The sequence below is a fragment of the Pteropus alecto genome, unplaced genomic scaffold (genome assembly GCF_000325575.1).
Source record: "Pteropus alecto unplaced genomic scaffold, ASM32557v1 scaffold45, whole genome shotgun sequence".
Taxonomy (NCBI): Eukaryota; Metazoa; Chordata; class Mammalia; order Chiroptera; family Pteropodidae; genus Pteropus; species Pteropus alecto.
The window spans coordinates 33,747,863-33,766,367 of NW_006442491.1; the positions used below are offsets into that span (position 1 = coordinate 33,747,863).

General features: G+C 40.2%; 1 pseudogene; it reads right to left on the minus strand.

The window, feature by feature from the left end:
• Positions 1 to 600: 600 nt before the first annotated feature.
• On the minus strand, positions 601 to 719 carry LOC112471042 (annotated as a pseudogene).
• Between the last annotated feature and the right edge of the window lie 17,786 nt (positions 720 to 18,505).

The following is an 18,505-nucleotide window of genomic DNA, read 5'->3' on the forward strand; positions in this document are numbered from 1 at the left end:
AACAGAGTAATGATTAGAGGAAGAATTATAAAGAACATTTTCTTTCTATTTTCAATATTTTTGTTTTTTCTTGCCGTAATTCTGAAAACAGCACGGATAGAAAAGAAGACAGAGTAGGTAATGAGACGACTTCGATTACTGAGGGACGTTGGGCAACTTCCTTAATGACTCTGAGCATCTCTGTCCTCAGATGTACGATGTGGATTGTGACGATACCACCTCAAGATTTGGTTTTGTTGTTTTTGGAAGACTGAAGTGCGTAAAGTACTTTGCCCTCCATAATGAACCAAGAATGTTCTAGTGTCTTTTTGTTGCTCTCAACATTTCTATGTGATTTCAAGGCCTGGCACTCAGTGTCAATAATGCATCTAGCTCTGCTCACCCAAACCTGGGGGAGGCGGAGCTCAGTGTAGCCCCGCCCACCACCTCTCCTTGCACTTTAACCCCTTCCCAGACGCTTTTTCTGTCTCCAGTGGAGCCCCCTAAAAAGTCAGGGATCCTTTTAAGCTTTTAAGTAAGCATAAGGCAAGGCAACCCTTGATTGATCTCACAGATTGCAAAGACCTCGTCAGTTTATAATCCTTTATTTTTTATTTTTTATGCCTACAGCACCTGGTCTTCTTAGGTGGTCTCCCATCCAAGTACTAACCAGGCCCCATCCTGCTTAGCTTCTGAGATCAGATGGGACCGGGCTTGTTCAGGGTGGCATGGCTGTAGACAAGTCAATGTGTTCTTTCTCCCAGGACCATTTGTTCTTATTTCTTACTTTGTAATATCTGCCAAAGGATTTTGTGATTTTTGTCCCACATGAATCTCAGCCCCAAGCAGACAAGCCTGGAGGAATGCAGGCAGGCAAGGTTCTTCCTGGGGTGTCTGGAATTACATAAAACAGAGCTTCCCAGCTGTGAGTCACTGACAGCCAGTGTTGCCCATCCATGTGCCTCATCTTATTTTTCGCTTGGCTTTTTTCTTTAACTCTCTCTTAACTAACTTAAAAATCTATTTATTGTAAAAGGAATAGAAATGGAAAACCCATATAAAATGTATACATCGATAAAAAATAGATATATAACTAATAAAATGTTAAGAGTTCACCCATTCACCTAAAATAATGCTGTGTGTAAAAAGGGTACATTTGCCTCCCTTTGTACAGCCAAGGCATAAAATATCTGCATTAACTGTGATGAGTTCCTCTTAGCATTTTCTCAGTGGACAAGAGACCAAACATATGAAGACCTCGTATATTGTGGGAACAGAGCAGCCCTGCCAATCCAAAGTGAGACAGCCTCTTCCCAGAGGTGGGAAGTGTACCCTACACCCTCTTGTGTCCCCAGTGTTTAGTGCCTGGCACAAATAGGTGCTCAGCTAATACTGGATAACTAAATGGAAACATGAATGAATGAGTACGGTGCTTCTCATTCAGCATCGGTGGCTTTAAAACTAAATTTTCTGCTAGCTTCTTTTTTAAAAAAATAACTTTCAGTTGTCATATGTCAAATTCTTTTGTCCATTTTGGAATCTCACATATTTTTAAAGAGCTAAATTCAATTCCCCCATTATCAACAAGCTTGAGTTTGCCAAAGAACAAGAGAATCAAGGCTACTCTTAGGCCGTTAATAGAATTTTTGAAGGGAGAGAATTAACTGTACATCCTATATATATTTGTAATAATGTCAGGACTGGATGCCTTTTGTTCTTATTTAATTGTTGTAGAGTCTGCCTGACTAAATTGCTGTGCAGAAGTTGTCAGTTATATAAAATCAAAGGACTTGAATCCTGGCATCCTAAGAGCTGTCTAATTTAAGACCACTGAAACTCACATAATATTGTTAATTCTTACCTTGTCTCCACAATGGATTTTTGTTAGATCCAAGTGGATCACAGGCTAAGACCAGGGAGAAATGAAAAAGAAAATGTGTACATATATGTATATATGTATACACACACACACATGCACACTGCTATAAATCATACCAGAATATTCTAGTTTGCAACAAATATGCAGAATACAAAGATGTGAGTTACCAAGTATTCCAGATTCTGAGTATTATAATCTCTTTTTTAGTATAACTGACATAATTATTGTTTTCAATGAAATCAGAGATTTTCTTTATGCAATCTATTTTTAAGAAAGAGATAGATATGTGCAAGCTTACAGCACACACACACGCCTATCATATAATTATATTCTTTCTGAATCTTTATACTCTGCTGTGATTTCCTTTATGCCTTATTGGGGGTTTCATCAAGCAATCGAATGACTGGAGAAAAAGAAATAGAGATTTTTTTTTGTCACAAACATCAGCATGGTTGGATTTCAATGACCTTATATACAAGTAGAAATTTTCCTATGCTTTACATCCCGCATTTCCAGATTCTACTGTCTCATATCTATAGGTTACCTATAGGTTGTGGATATTCAGTTTGTAGTTTCTATAAGTTATTTGATTTTGAAAATATGAAATGTTAGGAATAGGACGTGTGTGTGTGTGTGTGTGTGTGTGTGTGTGTGTGTGTGTGTGTGTGTGTGTGCCCAAGCATCCATTTACCCATTTTTGGTTAGATGGCCTTAGAATAGAATTTCATTTAATAAATCACAGCTCCTACCACCCTCTCAGCTCAAGGTTTTGGGTGTGATGGGCCTCAACTAGGGTGGTCTCTGAACACCCAGTAAAATTTGAATTTTGGATAAACAAAGCATTTTTTTTTTTTAGTACAACTGTCTCCCAAGTACTGCCTGGGACATATTATCCTAAAAATGATTCATTGTTTGTCTTAAATTCAAATTTCACAAGGTGTTCTGTGTTTTATGTGCTAAATTAGGCAACCCTCATCCCAGCCCTGGGTACCGGGGCCTGGGCCCTAATAGGTGTAAGCTAGATGAGCATTTCCCACGGTCACTGAGAGCCACAGCTAGAAGTTCTGTTGGGTGCCCAAGGAAGAGACACGGCTTCTTCCCCTGGATTTGGGGCTGAGGGTGTCACTGTCTGGAGCTGTTGCTGCAGCCACATGAGACCACAGTGGGACACCCAGCTTGGAGGGATGGCACACAGTGCTAAGGAGAACTGCATCTATGTTCCAGGCACTGTTCCCAGTACAACGTATTAGCTCGTGACTCTGTCTGTTGTTTCAGGCTTGACTATAAAGATGAAGGTCAGGGTTAGATTGATTATGCTGAATCATAGTGGTTTTTCTGGCCCAATCTAGCAGTTTTCTCTCACAATCAGGTGTGATGGCTAAGTGATGACATCAGGAACCTGGGCTCCTTCTACTTTGCTCATCCCCCGTCCTCAGCAGGTGGTTTTGATCATCATGGTCATGAGGTGGCTGCTACAACTCCAGGCATCCTGTGTCAGGACGGTGGGGGTCGGGGGAGTCAAGTGGTTTTCTCCTGGGGAGGTTTGTCTTCTATTAAAGAAGGCCCCCCCAACACTGGACAAGAAACTACGTTTTTTTAAAAAATATATATATTCTTGCTACAATTATTGTCCCATTTTAGCAACAAAGCACCGAGAGTAAGGTAGGTTGCCTGTTCCAATTCACAGTCAGTGTGTTAGGATTTTTCGGAGAAACAGAGCCAAAAGGATGTGTATTTTAAGCAACTGGCCCATGAGACAGCAGAGCTGTTTCAACTGAAGCGTGCAGTGCAGGGCGTGAGGCTGGAGACCCAGGGAAGGGGTGATATTGCAGCTCGAGTCCAAAGGCCGTGGGGAGGCAGAATTCCTTCTTTTTCAGGGGACCTCCATCTTCTTTCTCCTAAGGGCTTCAACTGATTGGACGAGGCCCACCACATTATGGAGGGTGAAGAGCTTTATTCAAAGTCTGCTGATTTAAATGTTAAGCACATCTAAAAGATACCTTCACAGTGACATTTTGATTGGTATTTGACCAAATGCCTGGGTCCTGGAGCCTAGCCAAGGAGACACCGAAAACTAAACATCACAGCTCGTACCAGCGAAACTAGAATCAGATGCTGGTGGTGCTGTCACGGGCCAGACTCTCTCACTAGGTTTCCATTTGCGTGGCTCACTGGACTTCTCTGAAGAAAAAGTATTCCATGAAGGGAACGCAATTGCTATCTTTCATAGCAAAGCTGAATAGTAAAATTTTAGTCAATCTACACATGACTCACTTTATTTTAATGTTTTATTTTAAAATAAAACACAGGTGCTGAAAAACAGAATTATGTAGCTTAATGCAATAATATCAGCTGAATACCCTCTTAATAAACAATCACTCTGTTCAAGAAACAGAACTCTGCTGGTCACCCCAGAAATCCTTTCAAGTATTGTATCCCAAGCCCAATTCACTCTGTCTCCTCCAAAGTAACCATAGTTCTGGCCAGGGATTAATCTACTAACAGTAACTGTAAATAAAGTTTTATTAAAACACAACCATGCCCATTCATTTACTTATTGTCTATGATAGCTTTCATGCTATAACAACAGAGTTGAGTCATTACAACAGAGACTGTCTGGCCCTCAAAGCCTAAAAAATGTTTACTGCAGGAAAATTTGATGACTCCTAATCTCAAGTTTTAATGCGGTAATTTCCTTGAGTTTTTAAATACTTTCATCCTTCAAGTGTTCATCGCTAGTCATTGCCTGTTTCTTGGTATGTCTTTTAAGTCTCTCTTAATCTCCAACTCCCCCTCCACCCCCGAGCCCTTTACCACCATTGAAGAAAACCCAGGACACTTAGCCTGTCATTTCCCACAGTAGGGATTTTGAAATGACACCCTTTCAGGGCAGCTCAGCATGTTCCTTTGTCTGTTGTATTCCTGCACATTGACATTTGAATCCAGAGACTCCATCAGACTTGGGTTCGGCTTCTCTGGCAAGACTCCTGGAGGCATTGTGTTCATTCACCAGGAGGTGTAGAATGCCTGGTATCTCTCTATGATGTCACAACAGCCGACGTGCAGTGCCCATGTCTGAGAACTCTTCGTGGCTTGTAACATGTTAATGTTCTTATTGAATCGATGTGTGTGTGTGTTTTAATGTACAACTTGGAATGCTTTAAAAAGAGATACTTTGCCTCATCTTCCATTTGAGCTCCTGGAAGTTCCCGGAAGGTCATATAGGAGATGCAAGATAAATACTCTATTCTTTCTTTTTTTCCAATCAGTTTTTGAGATGCTGCCTTCATTCTCTAGAATCCTCTAGAGACCATTTAGTTTTATTAATATTTTTAATGTCATTTTAACCAATGAGATGTATGATAGCTTTCAATCCATTGCCATTATTATCTCATTGAAGCTCAAATTATTCCATTTTTGCCTGTGGGAATCTTTACACATTGGTTCCCGAGTCCCTACGTGACTCGGTGAGGTCCTTCGCTTTCTGGTGTAAGATGTGCTAACGTCATCTTCTACATTTTTTTTGCCCCAGATCTGGAATAAGACTCCCTCCCCCAGCTCCTTTCAAATGGTATTTCAAGACCACGACCTGTGTGCGTGCTCATTTTCTTTGATTGGTCATTGCTTTTAGGTTTTTCCATAGACAGAGCCAAGAAGATACTATACCATGTGAGTTCCTATTGATACTTCCAACTCAAATTCAGGCCTACAGGATTTTTCAAAACTCTTTCTGTTATATCTGTATTTTCTTCTCTTCCTTGCTGAAAATTTTATTTGGTTTCATGGGGGAATGATAAAATTAGACTGTCTCATAATTACTCATTTGCTCTATGTCAGATTATAGGCCAACCCTGGAAAAACAATACTAATAACACTACCACCAATATGATTGCTTAAAACTGTTAAAAATATTTTTCGCATGTTTTCTTCATTCAACTCCCCTTTCTATTTTTTTTATGATTATTATACCAAGTCCACATGGTCTGAACTCACGGTCATTGCATACTATATTCTCTCCTTTAACCTGCCTTTAGTCTTAAACCTCTAAGTACCTGTATGTTTGATTTCCACCACCAGTTTTCTTGTAAATGTCTCTCATTATTTTGATTGAATCTCATTTTCTGGTAGATTCTTCAGGAAGTGCTTAGGTTTCTTCTATCCTCAAGTCTGTCAGATGCCCAATTTCTTTCCTCTGCTTCTTCTGCGCATAGTCTGATACACTCAGGACTTGTGGCTTTTGTCCCTACAAGCTGGAGCACATGACATTTATGGAGGTTCTGATGTTTTCCCCAGAGTTTTTGATAATAGTGCCCTTGGAAGTCAGTTTTGCTGGATATAAAATCCTTGGCTCACATCTTCTTTCCTTGAATATCTTAAGTATGGTACTCCATTTTCTTCTTGCATAAAGAGTTGCTGTCAAAAATTCTGATGACAATAATTTTTTTCCTTCATAAATAATTTCATATTAAGTGTTCAAATGATATTTCGTTTGCTGTAAAGTCCAATAATTTCATTTGACTATATCTTGGATATTATCATTGCAGGGTACTATTCTTGGATACATGGTGTATCTTTTCAATATTAGTTTCAAACGCACACATAAACATATATCTTTTTCGATTTCAAAAAAGTTTTCTTAACTTAGATATTTTGACATTTGTTCTATTCCCATGCATTGATTTTCTTCTTTAGGGGCTCTTTATTTTTTAAAATTTTATTTTAAGCCTTTATTCATCTTAAGGCATTGCATATTGTGTTAATGCTTGTATTTATTGTTTTAATTTTATATTTTTTCTAGTTCAGCTTTCATTTTAAAAATATTTATTTGAAAACAATTTATTGTGTTCTTTTACTTCATTTCTGAATTGTCTAATTTTGACTTATGCTGTTTTTTCCAGATCTTGTATAATTTTATGGTATAACACAGTAAGCTACAGTTTTGAACTGTTTCATGGGCATGACTTTCTGGCATATTTTTATCTCTGTAAGAATGTTACTGGTTTTTTATTCTCTTTTTTTTCTCTTGTAATATTTCAAGAGATCTGACCTAGGTATTTTTGTCTTGTCATTTTTATATGAAATGACACACACATTTTTTATCTGAACCTTCAATTTTGATTATCTTCCCAGCAATTTCTCTTCAGTGTGGGGCCCGATCCTGGAAGGAAATTTTGGTTGGTTGCCACTGAAGATTCATGTGGTCTTGCAAGCTCCTGCCTCTTTCAGAACTCACACTGGCCTCTTGCAGCCCTTAGCTCTTAGAATGTTCCCAGTGTTTCTTCAAACTGGCCCACTGTGCTTTCCAGTAAGTCTCTGTTGGCTCTTGAGAATTTCTCCTGTTCTCAAGTCTACAGATAACCCGTTTCTTTCCTCTGCTGCTTCTGTGCAGAGTCAGACCCACTGAGGACTCGGGGCTCTAGTCCCTACCCTCTCACTTGAAATTTGGGGTATCTACAGATGTCATATAAGTTGCCCATTGTTTTTCTGTTTAATTGCTCTATTTATTTTTATGTAAGGATTTGGGGGAATTAAAATAAATAGTATGTTGTCGCTGCTACCAACATCTTCCCCAAATCTTCCCTGTATTAGTTCCCTATGATGCATAAGAAATTATACAAAGTTAGTAGCTTAAAATAACACCTATGCAATTTCTAATAGTTCTGTAGGTCAGAGTCTGGGTGGGCTCTGTGACTAGGTTCTTATAAGATTGGAATCACTGTGTCACCTGGGCTGGGGTCTTATGTGAAGCCCTGGGGGAAGAATCCTCTCATAAGCTTATTCAGGTTATTGGCTGAATTAAGTTCCTTGTGGTTGTAGGACTGGTTGTGGCTGCTTTCTTGCCGGCTGTTAGCCAGTGGTCACTTTGCATCCCAGGGGCCACTCCCAATCCTCTCCTTCTCACCACTGGCATACACGTACAGTGGAATATTATTCATCCTTCGAAAGAAGGAAATCTCGCCATTTGCAACAACATGAAAAAACCTGGAGGAAACTATGCTAAATTAAATAAGCCAGTAACAGAAGGACAAATAGTACGTGATTCCACCTCTATGAAGTATCCAAAGTAGTCGAATTCATAGAAGCAGAAATTACATTGCAGTAGTGGTTGCCAGAGGCTGGGGGGGAGGGAAAGTGACGAGTCATTATTCGGGGGATATAAAGTTTTAGTTATTCTAGGTGAATAAGTTCTAGAGATCTGCCGTTGACATAGTGCCTATAATTAATTGGACATGTCTATGACTGATTATTGATTGTGACGATGATATCGTGGATGTTTGCACATGTCCAAACTCATCAAGTCATGTGCGTGGTTCTTTTCAATTATAACCTCAATAAAGCTGTTTTAAAAAGTCAATAAGGTGCTTCAAATCCCCCTTTTGCATAAAGACCCTCTGACTTCCCATTCCATTCTCAGCCATAGAAAGCTCTCTACTTTTAAAGTTCTCATATAATTAGATACTCCAGGTAATCATTTTATCTTATATTAGCTTTGATTATATCTGCAAAATCTCTTTACCATGTAAAGTGGCATGCCATGGGAGTATCACCAGGAGATGAAAGGCATGGGCCCATTTAGAATTCTGCCTACCACATCCTCATTCACTCATTTTTAATCCCAAAAGTTTACTGAGCTCCTACTATGTTCTAGGCCTTCAGGATACAATGGTGAGCAAGACAGGCATGATCCTGCCCTCCGAGTAGAAAATTAATGCTGAATGTTGAATGAATGGGTGGGTGGATAGACAGATGTATAAAGGTCTAAATGCACATTCAGAGAAAAGCAACAGAAGATTAAGGCTCAATATTATTGAGTACATTTTAAGGGTCCATGTATCATCTTGAATGGAAATATTGCTCAACTTCTGATGAGAAGCCTAATACATCAATATCTCTGTTATCATTGACTGATGACCTCGCATAATAAAAGATCTTGACTTGCGTGTATGTTAACAATTAATGGAATGTGTAATGCATCACACAGAGTATATGGAAGGTAATAAAGAGGTGTAAGTGATAATTACACGGGTTAGTTGGTGTCATTAATGGCCCTTTGTTCTGCTAGAGCAGCAGTATCTTATTCAGGAGACAGGGTTGCAGTTCTGGTTGCCAAAATGACTTAAACACGCCAGTTTAACTATGATAGGTTCTTTAAGGGGATTCCCCACTGCAAAAGCCCCTCGCTCAAGTACAATGACCACCTGTCTACTTCTGACTTCCTCTTTATTTGACCCTTTCAGGGACGTTAGCCACATGGAGACTCATGTACTTCATCAGACTATTGTTTCACTTCCGTAATTATTTGTATGATTTTGTCAGGGTTTTTTATTTCCCAGAAGGTTTCTAATCCCGTACCCAGCATCTAATGAAACAGAATCATAGTGATCACTTTTACAATAGACGTTACGACACAGGGGACCCCATTTATTTATTCAGAAATGTATGTCATAAAGATTGAATGAGAAGCTAATATTCAGAACTGGGAAAAGCAATCCTGTATATTAGGAAGAATCAGCATTTGTTAGCATAAGTAAGACTCTGAGTCTTGATTATAAGTGTCAGTGTGTTAAGAAACATTGACTAAACCCAGTGTGAAATTACAAGTCTGTAATGCAAATTTATTTGGGGAAATACAAACACATTTATTTGTGCATTAATATATTCACACGACAGAAATTTACCGAGTGCCTAGCATGTGTCAAGTGCTTTCCTAGGTGCAGGGGATGCAGTGGGGAAATGCAGAAAATAGCTTAGCCCTTTGAGAGCTTACATTCTAGTAGAGGGAATTAGAAAATGCACAAAATAAAGACATCATTCCATTATCATTTATTCATAGGCAGTAATGACTTAAATGTTAGCAAAGATGTTTGGTTGAAACAAACTTGCAGGGTTTGTAATAGAAATATAAAGAGATTTGCACTGTTTGCATATGTGTTTTTCTCTCTTCTGAGGACATCGGTAAGCATTGTTTCATCTTGGTTGGCTCACACACTTTTCATGTTCACTTCAAGATGCAGAGCCATCAGGTGGCTGAATCTGTTTACATTGGTATTCAGTAAATGTTTATTGAATGCATGAATATTACCGAGTTTAATTTTAATTCAAAATAATAATTATTATAGTAATTGAATTTTATAAATATTTTTAAATTATGTGCTTGTAATTTTACCTAAGATTTAGTGAATGATAATAGTGTCAGCACTACTACTACTAACTGCTACAATTTAATCTTTAGATCTTGGCTTAATTTTCACTTCCTTAGAGAGGTTTTCTTAACCATCCTATCTACCAGGTATATAAACTGTTACCTTACATTGCATCTCTTTAGTTTCCTTAATATTTATTTTCTCAATGCATGTATATACTTTTTTATGTATAATCACTTATCATCTCTTTTCCTTACTAGACTGTAAACTCTGGAAAGAGAGGGGTTAAATCTCTTTTATCAATGTATACCCTTCAGGATGATTGGCACACAATATTTCTTCAAGAATATTTCTTAAATAAATGAAATCTATTCACCTTCTTTCCCCTCCCCTGTCTTCCCTCCTTCAACCCTCCTTTCCTTCAATTTCCTTCTATCCATTCACAAATTATTTTATCTATTCTGCAAACATTTATAGAACTAACAACAATGACAGCTAGCTTATTTATTGAGAATTTATGATGTACCAGACACCGTGGAAGAAGAATAATGATAATGCTAAGAAATGAAGGAAAACTAATCCTTACTGAGTGCCTACTCTAGATCGGGCACTGTGCCAGGTGCTCCCCATACATTTTTCTCCAGTCCTTACAACAACTTTTCACAGTAAGCATTGTTGGCCCCATTCAAGAGGGGAGAATCTGAAATTCTGGGAGGGCAGGTAGCGTGCCCAAGATCACACAGATAGAAATGGGTAAGAGTAATCTCTCTGCATTGCAACCTGTGTTCTTCACCTGCTCTTTGCTCTCTCAAAGTAAACAAACAGTTTTTAAAAATGCAAGTCGTGAGCATTAAGCAATATGCTTGGATTACCATGAGTATTGAGGTATAAATCGACATTGCTCTCGTGAGTAACGCTGTACCTTTTGCTCCTACATTCTTAATGTAGCCTTAAAAATAAGGACATCATCCAGTCATTGGATTTCTGCAAATTTAGAGAGCTAAGTGTTCCCAGAGGGGTTAGAGAATGACACTTGGGTCTCCAGCCGAATGCAAGAGCTGTGACGGCTTCCCACTTGAGATCGTTAGACACCTCATCTTTACCTGCCTGCTCTTTTCTTCCAGCGATATGCCACTTCCACTTGGAGACTCTCTCTTCTCACAGGCTCAGTCCATATGTCCTGGACAGGGGGTCTCTCTCTGCTCCGGGGGCAGAGCATATGCTTTAGGCCTAAACCAACCAGGACGTTGCATTTCTTCAGGTACAAACAAGGATGAACTTAACTGCAGATCCAACCATAGTAGGTCCTGACCCTTTCCTGAGTACCTCCAGAAAAGGGACTTTTTGCTCATTTGGATTTTCCCATGGGAAGATAGGATCTGGAGATGCTGCAGTTATTTTGTCACTGGGAAGAGCCTAGGGCTCCTGACAGTCCCCAACGCACCCTGAAAGTAGAGCCCGAGACCTGGAGCCAATGCGATTCCTACTTACACTGTGTAAGCTCTGCATCCAGGTGTGCCTGGATTCTCTCTTTTGCTCCAGCCAGTTTGAGTTGGGCTTTCTATAAGCTGCATCTCATAGGATTCAAAATGGTACGGCCAATGCCAAGGTGACAAGTAAACCCTGAAAATATGGTGGCTTAATAACAAAAAGGTGTATTTCTCACTCATGTCACGGTCTGTTGGGGGTTGAGTATATCTCCTACATGGCTGTTCCTTGAGTATTGACTCAAGTTCTGACTGCTTCCATGTTTAAGCTATAAATCTGGAATATTATCTTCTGAGGGCACTGTGGCAAAGAGAGAAATAGCACTAGAGGGTGAAATGGCTCATTTTTAAATGCCAGACTTCAGTGGAGGTTACATCCTTTCCAGGAGAATTCTACTGCCCTAGTGCAGTCACATGGCCCCAACCTAAGTGCAAAAGAAGTTAGGAAGCATCAAAGATCACACCAATCACACTGATATCTGGTGAGCAATCATAGCTTCTGTCACTGCCACTTTCTCGAGACCTTCAGTGGTTTCTGGGCTTTCTAAATCTCTGGTCGGAATAAAGGTTGGTATATGCAAGACTCGCCAATCCACCAATAGATGCTCCTGGGAGAAAATACAGGAAACTCTCTTCTTCTGTGATGGCCAGGCGTTTCCATGAGGTCACCCAGAAACAGAAGGCTGCATCACCTAGTCATGGCTCATTGCACCATCTCTTCCATGCAAAGAGCTTCTCTGAAGTTCTCCTACATGAGGGTGGGTTTAGCTCAGCTCACAATTACTACTTCTTATGTAAAGAGTCATGCCTAGTTCTCAGTATTCTTCCATATGACAGTACAGATTTTCTTTGTTATATGTTCTGATTTCATAGGCTGCTTAGCCATTTGTCTCTATTTCCTTCCTCCCTCCGTTCCTTCCTTCCTTCCTTCCTTCCTTCCTTCCTTCCTTCCTTCCTTCCTTCCTTCCCATGCACAGTTTTAAATTGTAAACTATTGCAGTGTGTATGGCTAATTCCAAGACGATGGCATTTTCTCCTTTCTTGCCTTCCTACTCTCTTGACCTGCAGAGTTAACCTGCATAGGTTAGGACTACGAACTATATTCCAAACCCACATCTGAAAACAAAATTGCAAATCCCCTCCCGTGCCTCCATCACTCTCTGCCTACAATTACTCCCTTGAACTTCCTTCTCCCGACTTGCTTTTTGAGCTGGGTGCCTGCTACTACCCTGTAATTCTCCTTGTCTCCTCCCTGCATTCTATTTAGAGATATCTAATAGCAATTGACTGGGTTTTTATTAGGTTTTGGGTACATTTTCCATTTCTCAAGGATCTCTCATCAGGGATTCTTGGTTAGTAATTACTTTGACACCGAAGATGTGAAGGAGCTTCTTCTTAGCACTGACTGATGGGATTTCTTAACACGGCTGCTTTTTTATTTTTGAGGGGAAAAATTAAATTAAATGCGCTGTTCCATACTAGGCTTATTTGGTCTGCAAAGACATTGGAATAATTCTGTTAAAATGAGAGGCCTGCTCAATCATTGTTTAGTCATTTGAAAATTAAAAAGCCTCTATGTTTTATATTTCCCGAAGAATATTTGCACAAAAAGGGTCACAAACACGCTGAAAGCACACATATAATAGTAAGGAACAGTGGTACTGAGGATAAGCCACTTACAAGGGTATTACCTTGATTAGGGGGTCAGCAAACTAGGGCTTTGGGGCCAAATGCAGCCTACCACCTTTTTTTGTAAATAAAGTTTTATTGGAACACAGTGACACTTTTGTTTACACATATTTTTATAACTGTTTTTGTGCTGCAACAGCAGAATCAAGTACTTACAACAGAAACTATACACCTCGCGACATCTGAAATATTTACTCTCTGACTCTAATACTGAAGAAAGTGTGTCAACTTTGATGGAAAACCCTGATGAAGAGATGCATTTTAGGAATTCTGCATATCTAATTGTTTTACCCGGAAATGCTCTGTTGACCTGCATCGTTGGCAGCCTTCACTGTGAAGTTCACATATAGGAGAAAGTTTTGTTTCCAAGTTAAAGACCCATTTATTTATACTCTTTCACTCACATACCTTCCTCAGTTTAAAAATGAAACAAAACAAACCCAGTCTTGAAGAACTAAATAAATGATTCTTGTCTGTACTTTACCTCACTCTCCGTTTCTGATCCTCCAAAAGACCACTAATTCTAACACACAGGTTGGAGATTACCTAGGGCCAACATTGAGAACATAGTTTATTTTAATTTACTTGAAGTGATTTTCTCTCAACTGAAAGACGCTAAAGTAATTTTTCAGGCTAAAATCTCTTTAGCCTCTGATATCTGGCGCTCAGCAATCAGCCTAACAATCCTGTTGAAGACTTACCACTCCACGACTATTCATGTCAAAAACATGAATGCTTTAAGTGAACATCAGTCACACAATTAGATAATTGATGTGCGTGACATTCATCTACTGTTTTGTTTAGAAATTGACTTGAAGATGCAAAAAAAATAAAGATTTTCCTTTTCTTTCTAGTTTTTTAAAGAAGGCAAATATTGAAAGAGTTCCTTAACACCCAAGTGATTTGTAGTGTGAGGTTAAGAGAATTCAGGGGCTTTGAGCTCACCTGTGAGAAACGATGTGGCAAGAGATATATTATTCCACATTAGCAGGGAGGAGAAATAATATCACATGGGAGGAAAATGCCTTTTCATTTAAAAGAGTTAAAACTAATATTCAGAGTGTGGAATTATCTAGGCCACGGTTAATAATAACAATGATAGTCATCGTGGGCTATTTACTGAGCTTTTATTGTGTACCAGACTGTGCTCATGGTTTGCATACACATCTTATCCCCCCAAACATCCCCCCAAAACTCTTTAAGGTGTTCGATATTTATCCTCATCTTACAGATGAGGAAATGGCAAATTTGAAATTTAAACTCAGGTCTGTCTAACTATTTTTAACTGGAGATGATTCCCAACCCTCCCCCCTCACCACCCTCCATCCACCAGAGGACACTTAGTGATGTTTAGAGACATTTTTGGTTGCAGCTGGGTTAGGGATGTGCGGCAGGGATCTAATGGTTGGAGGCTGGATGCGCTGATAAACATCCTGTGAGATGCGGGATGCCCCCTACACATATATATATACAAGACATAGGATTATCCAGCCCCAAATGTCAATAGTGCCAAGATTCAGGGAACCTGCTCTATAATTAATAGAGTCTTCTAAGTTTCTAGATTCAGAAGATGTCACTAGGGGTTCTAGCTTCTCCTTAATCCCAGGGAAGCTGTTTGCAACTCCCTCCATCCATCTTTCTTGAACTGCCTTTTTTTTCTGTTTTAGAAAAAGTCTTAGATGATAAGTGTTATTTTCCCACTAGCCATCCATTCCAGATTCTATATTCAGTTGTCTAGAGATCACTTACCTTCCTCCACGTGACCTTCCACGTCCCTTTCAGGGACTTTCAGTTTGATAAACACAGGAAACTACCATTAGAGAACAAATACCATTGCTGTGATCCAGTCAGTCATGCTTCTTTATCCTTCTATTATTTCACATTAAATGTCTTATCCTGTCAATAGCATTTCCTGCCTACAAAAGTGAAGACACATGGCAAAGAATGAGAAACCAGAAGCCGGTTCTCAAACCTGATCTGCGGTTCTGACTGGGTAGATGGTCTCGCACGCAATGCAATAGTCCACGTTGCTGTCTTTCCCTTTTCGCCCCGGCTTAACTTCCTCTGTCCTCAATCCTATTATCCACTATCGACCTTGAAACCTCACATCACGTGAGCATCTAATTTATCCCAGGCCGTGCCAAGATGCAACCTTTTCCTAGTGGGCTTCTCTGAGCTGCTCCTTCAGAGCAGCTTAGCTCTAAATCTTTGATCTTGAGCCAGAGTAGAATTTTGGAGCTGACGGTCAACAGTGCATCAAGCTTATTTCACATTCCATATCCGATTCTACTCAAAGCGTGGTGGTTTTAATAGAAAAGGGACTTCCAGGAAAGAAGCTATTAAAAAACGGTCTTAAAAAAAATCTCTCCGATTTTCAACTCCTTTACTTACCTAGTCATGAGGCCGCTTGCTGTTTCTCTGGACGTTGGCATGGCCTCTGCAGCAGGTCAACACATAGAGCAACACCGTGGCGTGGAGCGGGCCAGGCACCGTGGGGTGGAGGAGATGCCCTGCAGAAACGCAAAGAAACTGCCCACGGGGATTTTACACCGTGATGGGGGAAATGGGATATCTGCGCACACAAGGACAATGCGATACCTAAGCAAGAGGTAAGCGATGATACAAAGCAATAGTTCGAGAGGTGGCCAGAGGTATATCCCCCCAACCTTTTTAAAAAAGTCAGTACAGCCCATTGTTCAGGTGGAAGAAAGTTTGCCGTGGCCTGCACTGTTCTGAAGTCTTCACGCAGAAGATGGATGAGATTTGAGAGAGAGAACATATTTTCAGAAAAATTAGAAACACTACAAACTGTAGACATTAAAGGCTGAAGAGAATACATTTAGGGTGGGTTCAAGGTGTCATGTGCTGACTGGCTATAACGTAGGGACCATCAAGGACTGCGTAGAAGTGAGCTTAACAGGGTTGCAGGAGCAGGCATTTAGGGGACTGTAATGTCATGTGTTGGAATTTGAGCTTTATTCTGTAGGCAATAGGGAGTCATGGAACATAGTATCCTAATTAGAACAGCTTCCTAACTAGCTGGGCTTTCATTTATGGCCCCCATCCAATCTACTTTCCTAAAGGCAGAGGGGCTTACCCTTCTAAAACGAAAATCCGATCATATTGTTCCCTCACTTAAAGCCATCAGATAGCTTCCCAGGCACTTCCATGAACTGCATTCCATGCTGCAGCTTCTGTGGCCCTGCGTGATCTGGCATTGCCTTATTGCAGGCATCCATGCCCCCAGATCACAAGGCCCCAGCCACACAATTAGCTTAACTGCACAAATCTTTTTTCCGCCAAAGGAGGCCTCTACTTGGTTGGCCTCCGGCTAGGACCTGTCTTCCTCTGGATCATTCAGTGGTCAGTTCCTTCTCTGCACTTAGCTCTCAGCTCACATTCCACCTCCGTGAAGGGTCGTGGTATGACTCTGCTGTATTTTCTCCATAGCTCATATCACTATATAAAATTTTCTTATTTATATACTTTTTTTTTTGGTTCCTCACTAACACCACTATCTGTCTTAATTTATCACCAGTTCACCCTAATGCTTAGTCCAGTGCATGGTAGAAGTTTCAATAAATATTGTTGAGGGGACGGATGAATTGGGTAGAGATTGACATAGGAAGATAAATTATAGAACTGTTATAATATGAATTCATTCATCAAATATTTATTGAGGTCCTCTTTCTCGGTATCTGAGGATACGGTGCTAAATGAAACAGAGATATTCCCTGCCACCATGGTGCCTACGAATAAGAGGACCAGGATTTAGCAAATGGTGCCAATTGTGCCGAATGCTACACAGAGGAGACGCAGGATGCTAGGCAGTACACAACAAGAGAAACTCTCCCTCGCCGTGAATTCATGGAGACTTTTCTGAGACTCACATTACGAGTTACGTAGGGCCAGGAGGTAGGGTGGGAGGAGGCTGTTCTAGGTGGAAGGAATAGCATGTGTCGGGACAGCAAGATAAGAGAACATGGATGTACCCCAGTAATCAGAAGATTGCCATGGTGGCTGGAGTGGATCAGGGGTGGAGAGGGTCATATCATGAAGTCATGGAGAATCAAATTTTGAAGGAAGCATGAAAAGGACTTTACATTTTATCCAAAGAGGATTAGAAGGCCATCGAAGAGGTTGTGATCAGATTCGGGTTTTTCAAAGATCCTCTCGGTTCTTGTGTGGCTTGTGAACAAAAAGGGAGCAATATATAAGGGCTCATTAGTTGGGAGGCAGTTGCAATAGTTCCCGTAAGATATTACTAAGGTGCTTGTGGTGGTAGAGATAGATAAAAACATTCATATTTGGGAGCTATTTGCAAGTAGACTTTTTCTTGGTGGTTATTTGCCCGTAGGTGGAGAGAGAAAGGGCGACAAGGTGTTGGCCTTTCTACCTGGGCTTATGGTTCCTAGGAAACAGATGGACAGGTGATACCATTCACTGAGATCAGCACTTTCCTGGGAGGAAGATCAGTTCAAGGTTTTAGATAAGTTGAATCGAGATACCTTGAGATACTTGACAGTCACCATTTACAGAGATGTCAAACCAGAGAGGGATAATCGAGGAACGGAGTGATGGTGCTTGGCTCAGTGAGGCGGCGATGGGCATGGCAAACGAAAGATACCAGGTTCGTTTCTTTCCTTCTTTCCTTCTCTCTCTTTTTAGCATTTGGTTTTATTTTATTAGTTTCAAGTGTACAGTACATTGGTTATACATTTATATAGTTTATGAAATGATCCCCCCGATTGCTCTCTCAGCCCTCTGGCTCCGCACTTAGCCACGATATTACTGCCGACAAAATAACCTCCTCTATACAACCTCCCCTCCTCCCCCACCACACGCACTAAGGCTTAGCTGCGATCCTAGGTATTAAAAATGTAGATAAAAATCCCAATTTTGACGAGGCTAATGGAGGAAGGAGGGAAATCCTGAAAAGAGCTTGATTCAGTGTTCGCATGTGCACCAAATTACTGTATTTAAAGGCAAGAAATATGATTTTACAAATTATGAAAAACATTTCAAGTGTCCATTTTAAGCTGTAATAGATTCTGTGCTCCAAAGAACATTTTTTGCTCTGCAGAAATTAGTATGAATGTTGCTCTGTTTTATGGCTTAGAAAGACGAGGAGACATGGTGAGCCCAGGACTTTATTTAACTGGACAAATTGGGGAGGATGTTTCCTACTATCTGAAATAAGTGACCGATCTTTTTTTTTTTTTGATTTGCAAATGCTAAAAGAGAAGGAACGCTGCAGAAATGGCTTCAAACAGCTCAGTGGTGCATTTGGCAGGAAGTTTAGAGTGTCCTCCCCCGCCGCTCCCCCC